At 50.5% G+C, this 9,379-nt stretch overlaps 1 non-coding gene across 1 annotated transcript; it reads right to left on the bottom strand.

The window, feature by feature from the left end:
* Positions 1-8,058: 8,058 nt before the first annotated feature.
* On the bottom strand, positions 8,059-8,131 carry trnar-ccg (transfer RNA arginine (anticodon CCG)). Its single transcript has one exon. It is a non-coding gene; the product is annotated as a tRNA-Arg (tRNA).
* Between the last annotated feature and the right edge of the window lie 1,248 nt (positions 8,132-9,379).

A 9,379-nucleotide genomic window follows, 5' to 3' on the forward strand; every position in this document is an offset into this window, starting at 1 on the left:
AAGTCCCTGGGCAGCACAGATGATCTGAATGCCAAGGAGGCTGGGGAGATATATAGAAGTTAGTGTCTTCAACTGTTGTCCAAACATGTCAGCTCTCAAACAGGAGTCCAGCAGAGGCACAGTCTAACTGTTGCCCATCTGACTGAGATCAGCTAACTTCTTGCCCCTTGTGGGCCAGGACCAAAGAGTACAGTGCATTGACTTACTGAGCAACTCTAAAGTGCCACTGTTTGCAAAAGAACTTCTTAGAATCAACAGTGCAAAAGAAGGTCATTCGGCCCATCGAGCCTGCACCGACCACAATCCCACCCAGGCCCTATCCGCATAACCCCATGCATTTACCATAGCTAGTTCCCCTGACACTAAGGGGCAATTTAGCATGGCCAATCCACCTAACGCGCACATCTTTGGAATGTGGGAGGAAACCGGAGCACCCGGAGGAAACCCACGCAGACATGGGGAGAACGTGCAAACTCCACACGGACAGTGACCCAAGCCGGGAATTGAACCTGAGTCCCTGGTGCTGTGATGCAGCAGTGCTAACCACTGTGCCACCGTGCCGCCCTGTGCCACTGTGCCAATGACCTTGTTTCGCTCTGTGGATTGGAGGGCTAATGAAATATGTTCACGAAATTGTGGCAGATGTCTTGGGAACTCTTTCCAACTCTACCTGACCAAGGTTGGATAAAAACACCCAATATGGTAGCGCAGTGGCTCAATGGGTAGTTTTAAAGTTTATTTATTATTGTCACAAGTAGGCTCACATTAACACTCCGATGAAGTTACTGTTACTGTGAAAATCTCCTCGTTACCACAACCCACCGCCACCTGTTCAGGGACACTGAGTGAGAATTTAGCATGGCCAATGCACCTAACCAGTACTGGTTAGCACTGCTGCCTCACAGCACCGGTTAGCACTGCTGCCTCACAGCGCCGGTTAGCACTGCTGCCTCACAGTGCCAGGGAACTGGGGGTTCAATTCGGGTTTGGGTGACTGTGTGAAGTCTGCACGTTCTCCCCATGTCTGCGTGGGTTTCCTCCGGGCGCTCCACTTTCCTCCCACAATCCGAAAGTCTTGCTGGTTAGGTGCATTGACCATGCTAAATTCCCCCTCAGTGTACCTGAACAGGCGCCGGAGTGTGGCGACCAGGGGGTTATGACAGTAACTTCATTGTAGTGTTAATGTAAGCCTAATTATGACACTAATAAATAAACTTTATAAGAAGCGGATAGCAGTTTGGGTTTCAGGTTGTCAGTGGGATAACACAGAGAGGTGAATGCCACGGTAAGGCTCAGCGTGCTTTGCTGTTCAATCAGCTCCTGCTCAAAAGCTCTCATTGCAAATTCCAATGAAAACAAACCACATCATTTTTTTCCTCTTGTTGATCATTTGCAGAGATTTAACACAGAATATCTCATAAGGGCACAAAGCACCGAGTCTGGGAGAGATTAAAACAGGCAAACAAAGCACAAAGTCCAAAATAGAATGATAAAACGCTGGAGCTACACACAGAGACTGTGACAGAATCCGAGAAAGAGATTGTTTGTTTAATGAAAACTCCCTCCCTTCCCATTTTTTTCAGAGCTGGATAGGAAAGGCAATCAGCCCCTTCAATTCAGGGGTGGCACAGTGGTTAGGGGTGGCACGGTGGCACAGTGGTTAGGGGTGGCATGGTGGCACAGTGGTTAGGAGTGGCACGGTGGCACAGTGGTTAGGGGTGGCACGGTGGCACAGTGGTTAGGAGTGGCACGGTGGCACAGTGGTTAGGGGTGGCACGGTGGCACAGTGGTTAGCACTGCTGCCTCACAGGACCAGGGACCTGGATTTGATTCCCGGCTTGGTCCACTGTCTGTGTGGAGTCTACACATTCTCCCCGTGTCTGCATGGGTTTCCTCCAGGTACTCCAGTTTCTTCCCACAGTCCGAAGGAACATGGTGGTTAGGTACATTAGCCATGCTAAGTTCTCTCTCAGTGTACTCGAACAGGCGCCGGAGTGTGGCACGATGGCACAGTAGTTAGCACTGCTGCCTCACAGCGCCAGGGACCCGGGTTCAATTCCCGGCTTGGGTCACTGTCTGTGTGGAGTTTGCACTTTCCCCCTATGTCTCTGTGGGTTTCCTCCAGGTTCTCTGGTTTCCTCCCACAGTCCAAAGATGTGCGGGTTTTTTTTTATAGAATCCCTACAGTACAGAAAGAGGCCATTCGGCCCATCGAGTCGGCACCGACCACAATCCCACCCAGGCCCTACCCCCATATCCCTACACATTTTACCCGCTAATCCCTCTAATCTACGCATCCCAGGACACTAAGGGGCAATATTAGCATGGCCAATCAACCTAACCCGCACATCTTTGGACTGTGGGAGGAAACCAGAGCACCCGGAGGAAACCCACGCAGACACGAAGAGAATGTGCAAACTCCACACAGACAGTGACCCAAGCTGGGAATCGAACCCAGGTCCCTGGAGCTGTGAATCAGCAGTGCTAACCACTGTGCTACCGTGCCGCCATGCTAAATTGCCACTTAGTGTCAGGGGGACTAGCTAGAGTAAATGCATGGATAGGGATAGGGTCTGGGTGGGATTGTGGTCAGTGCGGACTCAATGGGCCAAATGGCCTCCTTCTGCACTGTTGGATTCTATGATTCTATGACTAGGGGATTTTCACAGGAACTTCATTGCAGTGTTAATGTAAGCCTACTTATGACATTAATAAATAAACTTTTAAATTTCAATTCTGATGGAAAACCATTCCTGAGACTAATTTTATTTTGCCTGCTCCTGTGTCATTTTTGGCTCAGTGACCTTGCAATTGCGGCCAAGGCCATTGAATAATCCAATAGATTGGTTGGCAGCTAATGGGCATGTTCAAGGTAACAGCTAGTGACATGTAGCAGCCGATGGGTGAGATGGCTTTGCTACTGATTGTAACAGTGCAGCTGACCTGAAGTGTTGAAAGGATGAAATGGGAATGTAGGGGGGGGGCCTGGAGGGCAATTTAAAACAGCTCGGCTTTTCCATCAATACAATCAGAACTTGTTCACATCCTCCAACATAATCACTGGCTGAAAGCATGAGGGGCTGGAGACTATGGACGGAATTGTAGTTGGCGGGACAGGATCATGCAAAGGTCCTTTGGCCTCAGGTGGGATTTTCCGGGGAGGTGATGGCCTAGTAGTATTATCGTTGGACTACCAATCCAGAAACTCAGCTAATGTTCTGGCGACCTGGGTTCGAATCCTGCCCCAGCAGATGGTGGAATTTAAATACAATTTTTAAAATCTGGAATTAAGAATCTACCGATGACCATGAAACCATTGTCGATTGGCTATGGGCCAAGTGCTGGCAAGTGGGATTAGGTGGGCAGGTCGGGACCTTTCATGCGTCGGTGCAGACTCGATGGGCCGAAGGGCCTCTTCTGCACTGTAGTATTCTATGATTGTCGGGAAAAACCAATCTGGTTCACTAATAACCGAGAGGGAAGGAAATCTGCCGTCCTTACCTGGTCTGGCCTACATGTGACTTCAGAGCCACAGCAATGTGGTTGACTCTCACTGCCTTCTGAACAAGAGCAACCAGGGATGGACAATAAATATTGGCCAGCCAGCAAAGCCTACGTCCCATGAATGAATATAAAAAAGTCTTGGGGGTGAGCGCGCCTGGAAAATCTTGCCCCATCTCTTATTTTAAGCTTCTCCCCTTGATAACTATGTCAAACCCGTGAGTCTAAATAAAGGCAGTGGCCAATTTCCACTTTGAAATGAGTAACAAGGTGGAGCACTCGATTTATCACACCTGCATTCTAACATCGATTCAACCTGGATCTCAGTTCTTTGATTCCAGTACCAAACACAATCGCACTCCTCAGAATTCAAGTCTGATTGTGCTCAAGGCAAACACTAAGCTGAGTCAGAAAAGCCAGTAAGAAGTCTCACACCAGGTTAAAGCCCAACAGGTTTATTTGGTAGCAAACGTCACTAGCTTTCGGAGCGCTGCTCCTTCGTCAGGTGAGTGGGAGTTCTGTTCACAAACAGGGCATATAAAGACACAAACTCAATTTACAGAATAATGATTGGAATGCAAGTCTTTACAGCTAATCAAATCTTAAAGGTACAGACAATGTGAGCGGAGAGAGGGTTAAGCACAGGTTAAAGAGATGTGTATTGTCTCCAGACAGGACAGTTAGTGAGATTTTGCAAGTCCAGGCAAGTCGTGGGGGTTACAGATAGTGTGACATGAACCCAAGATCCTGGTTGAGGCCATCCTCATGTGTGCGGAACTTGGCTATCAGTCTCTGCTCAGCGACTCTGCGTTGTCGTGTGTCGTGAAGGCCGCCTTGGAGAACGCTTACCCGAAGATCAGAGGCTGAATGCCCATGACCACTGAAGTGTTCCCCAACAGGAAGAAAACAGTCTTGCCTGGTGATAGTCGAGCGGTGTTCATTCAGCCGTTGTCGTAGCGTCTGCATGGTTTCCCCAATGTATCATGCCTCGGGACATCCTTTCCTGCAGCGTATCAGGTAGACAACATTGGCCGAGTTGCAAGAGTACAAGTTGGACCAAGGAGCGGCACGGGCTTGGAGGGCCGAAGGGCCTGTTCCTGTGCTGTATTGTTCTTTGTTCTTGAGTATGTACCATGTACCATTAAGGACGGTCACCTCAGCACCTCACTGTACCACAAGCCCACGGATAACCTCATGATGCTCCACTTCTCCAGCTTCCACCCTAAACACGTTAAAGAAGCCATCCCCTACGGACAAGCCCTCCGTATACACAGGATCTGCTCGGATGAGGAGGATCGCAACAGACACCTCCAGACGCTGAAAGGTGCCCTCATAAGAACAGGATATGGCGCTCGACTCATCGATCGACAGTTCCGACGCTCCACAGCAAAAAACCGCACCGACCTCCTCAGAAGACAAACACGGGACACGGTGGACAGAGTACCCTTCGTCATCCAGTACTTCCCCGGAGCGGAGGAGCTACGACATCTCTTCCGGAGCCTTCAACATGTCATTGATGAAGACAAACATCTCGCCAAGGCCATCCCCACACCCTCACTTCTTGCCTTCAAACAACTGCACAACCTCAAACAGACCATTGTCCGCAGCAAACTACCCAGCCTTCAGGAGAACAGTGACCACACAACCCTGCCACAGCAACCTCTGTAAGATGTGCCGGATCATCGACACAGATGCCATCATCTCACGTGAGAACACCATCCACCAGGTACACGGTACATATTCTTGCAACTCGGCCAACGTTGTCTACCTGATACGCTGCAGGAAAGGATGTCCCGAGGCATGGTACATTGGGGAAACCATGCAGACGCTATGACAACAGATGAATGAATACTGCTCGACAATCACCAGGCAAGACTGTTCTCTTCCTGTTGGGGAACACTTCAGCAGTCATGGGCATTCGGCCTCTGATCTTCAGGTAAGCGTTCTCCAAGGCGGCCTTCACGACACATGACAATGCAGAGTCGCTGAGCAGAGACTGATAGCCAAGTTCCGCACACATGAGGACGGCCTCAACCAGGATCTTGGGTTCATGTCACACTATCTGTAACCCCCACGACTTGCCTGGACTTGCTAAATCTTACTAACTGTCCTGTCTGGAGACAGTACACAACTCTTTAACCTGTGCTTAATGCTCTCTCCACTCACATTGTCTGTACCTTTAAGACTTGATTACCTGTAAAGACTCGCATTCCAACCATTATTCTGTAAATTGAGTTTGTGTCTTTATATGCCCTGTTTGTGAACAGAATTCCCACTCACCTGACGAAGGAGCAGCGCTCTGAAAGCTAGTGACGTTTGCTACCAAATAAACCTGTTGGACTTTAACCTGGTGTTGTGAGACTTCTTACTGTGCTTGCCCCAGTCCAACGCCGGCATCTCCACATTAGAAAAGCCATCCAGCCACTTCCTTGAGCGACAAGTTGCTACAAGCACCAGCTCCTGGGCTGAAAGATTGCATGTCCCTGCGAAGCAGTCCTTTTCCAATGATGCTTTGTCATCGATGCATGCCTGTCACCGTCCAATAATTTCCTCTGGTCATGTCCAGAGAGACCGGCAATGAGATTTTCAAAAGAAAAGCAAAAAAATGGAAATGCGGGAAATATTTAGTCAGCCGGGCAGCCTCTGAGGAGGAGGGGATCAGGCAGCAGATATTTCAGATCCATCAGGCCCTCTTCAGCACTACTAATTTCATCACAAACAATCCATAAGGCTTGGGAGCAGAAGTAGGCTGTTCGGCCCATCTTCTGTCTCATCCGCCTGAAATGTTAACCATCCCTTTCTCTCTCCACAGACGCTGCCAAACCTGCTGTGCAGTTCCAGCATTTTCTGTGAGGATTAGTTGTCCTCAGTTACCTTCAAGTAATGTGCGTGTGGAATTTAATGTAGACTACCCGGGGACCTTGCCTGTTGGCTGGAGGGGCGGCGAAACCCGCCCCCCCCCCCCCCTCCCCGCCCCCATCAGGTACTTCACTGGGCAGGGGTGGGTCTTCCCTGGGATCAAAAACACCAGGGGCGGAAAACCGATCTGCTGACAACCCTTCATTGCTCAGCAGCGCCACTGGGGCAAAAGTGGCTGCAGCCGATAATGCACCCAGTTGAGGCCACGGGTTGCCAAGGGACCCAGGACACAGATGAATCGTGGAAGGAGGGGTTTGTGGGCCGGGAGACAACACACCAGGGGGCGGCGGCGGGGGGTGGGGGGGGGGGGGGGGGGGTGGGGGGGGTGGGAGGTGGGGGGGGGGGGTTGCTGGTGAAGGTCAGCAACAAGGGCAGGGGAGTGTGCTGGCCTTGGATAGGGTCCAGAGTATGTTCATGAGAATGATCCCAGGAATGAAAAGCTTGGCACATGAGGAGCGTTTGAGGACTCTGGGTTTGTACTCGATGGAGTTTAGAAGGATGAGTGGGGATCTCATTGAAACTTGCAGAATACTGAAAGGCCTGGATAGAGTGGACGTGGAGAGGATGTTTCCATCAGGAGGAGAGATTAGGATCCAAGGGCACAGCCTCAGAGTAAAGTGACAATCCTTTAGAACCGAGATGAGGAGGAGTTTCTTCAGTCAGAGGGTGGTGAATCCATGGAATTCATTGCCACAGAAGGCTGTGGAGGCCGGGTCATTGAGTGTATTTAAGACAGAGATAGATAGATTCTTGATTGGTAAGGGGATCAAAGGTTACGGGGAAAAGGCAGGAGAATGGGGTTGCGAAGCTTATCAGCCATGATTGAATGGCGAAGCAGACTCCGATGGGCCGAATGGCCTAATTCTGCAACTGTTATCTCATGGTCCTATGGTCTTAGGAGTGGCTATCAGACGTGACCCCAACCACTCCCTTTCCCAGTGCTGGGTTCACTAATCAGGCACTGAATACCTTTGAATGAGGGACCCCCTTGGAAGTCCAGAGGCTAGCCCCCTGCCCACCACTGGGTGAATACAAGCAGTGGAGGCTGAAGCCCTCAAGCGGGCATTAATTGCCCGTTTAAGAGCATCAATTGACAGCAGAGTGGGGAAGTAGGGGTTCCTGAGCCTTCCCGCCAGAAACCTGATCAGGGTAGACACAGGACAGCGACAGAATCTCCACCCCCCACCCCTCCCTGTGACTGATGAAATGCCCTCTCCAACAGGATTGAATTGTGAGACGGGAATGTCCATTTCAGAAAAATAACATCACTCAATGGGCTCATCACAGATCATTTTTAAAATCCATTTGCTGACTGGTTCACTCCGTTTAAGTTTAAGTTTATTTATTAGTCACAAGTAGGCTTACATTAATGAAGTTACTGTGAAAATCCTCTAGTCGCCACACTCCGGCACCTGTTCGGGTACACTGAGGAGAATTTAGCACGACCAATGCACTTAACCTGCATGTCTTTCAGACTGTGGGAGGAAACCGGAGCACCCGGAGGAAATCCACGCAGACATGAGGAGAACTTGCAGATTCCACACAGACAGTGCCCCAAACCGAGAATCGAACCCGGATCCCTGGCGCTGTGAGGCAGCAGTGCTAATTACTGTGCCACCGTGCTGCCCAAGGAAGTGTCACCCCAGATGGGACTTGAACTCACAACACCTGGCTCCGGAGGCCAGTGCCTTATCCATTAGGCCACTGGGGCTGTAGTTGACGAGACAGCTAGCATGTGGTTGAGAATGACACCAGCACTGGGGGGCTTGAGATCCCCCTTCAGGTTGTGGTCGACTTGGGCCTCCCTCTTTACCCTGCCCAGTGATGGAATCATTGCATGAGCCATGATTCTTCTGCCCTCAAAAAATAACCGAGGATGGTACCCAGAGAGGAAGATTTAATCCTTCCTAGCGTTAAATAGTTGTGTGAAAACTTGGGTGTTATTTATCGTAATTGTCTTCCTATTTCACATGGCGTGGTGGAGCTGGGAAGGAGCTGAGGGGAGTTAGTAAGATGGTGAGGGAAGGCAGAGGATGGTGTGCCTGGTCCCTTTTCGCCAGCATGCCATCTTACCAGTGGCATCGAAAGTGGAGCACAGCCAGGGGTCCATTCAGATACATAAGTGGAAAGTTAAAGACCACTTCCTGCTGCCATTGGCATTTGGTGGTTGGGCCCTTCCCTGCCTGGGCAAAGTGCCTGGTGAACCCTGGTATCTCCCTGGATTATTGAGTTCGGGGTATCCTCCTGATCAGATACTCAGTGCCCAGAATGGGATCCGGCTGCATTATTGGCTGCCCCAGTAGCAGTCTCCCCCAACTGGCCCTGGCAACCCTCGGCCCTTCCGAGGGCAGCATACGTCGCTGCGTCTCTCAGCTGGATGCAGTCCCAAAAGTGGCTACCACTCCCAGTGTTGCTGGGACTGCTGATCTGTCAGCTCAGTACAGCAGTGGCACAGTGGTTAGCACTGCTGCCTCACAGCGCCAGAGGCTGGGGTTCGATTCCGGCTTCGGGTCACTGTCCGTGTGAAGTTTGCACATTCTCCCCGTGTCTGCATGGGTTTCCTCCGGGGTGCTCCGGTTTCCTCCCACAGTCCAGAGATGTGCGGGTTAGGCGGATTGGCCATGCTAAAACTCCCCTTAGTGTTCAAAGATGTGTAGATTAGGTGGATTAGCCAAGGTAAATGCATGGGGTTGTGGGAAAGGAAGGGGACCTGGGTAAGGTACTCTGTCAGAGAGTCAGGAGCATACTTGATGAGTCGAATGGCCTCCTTCTGCACTCTGACCCCACTTCACCTAGAAATGATTCTTAATTTTGACTCTCCTTAGATGACACCCATGATTTTCAAATCTGTCCGCATGTCCACTGCGATTCGTCTCACATTGTGTTTCTGTCCTGATTTCCTCCCTCCTTCCTTCTTACCTCATGTAGAAAAACGTCCAGGAGGTATAATTTTATGTGC

The sequence above is a fragment of the Mustelus asterias genome, chromosome 23 (assembly GCF_964213995.1).
Source record: "Mustelus asterias chromosome 23, sMusAst1.hap1.1, whole genome shotgun sequence".
In the NCBI taxonomy this organism is placed as follows: domain Eukaryota; kingdom Metazoa; phylum Chordata; class Chondrichthyes; order Carcharhiniformes; family Triakidae; genus Mustelus; species Mustelus asterias.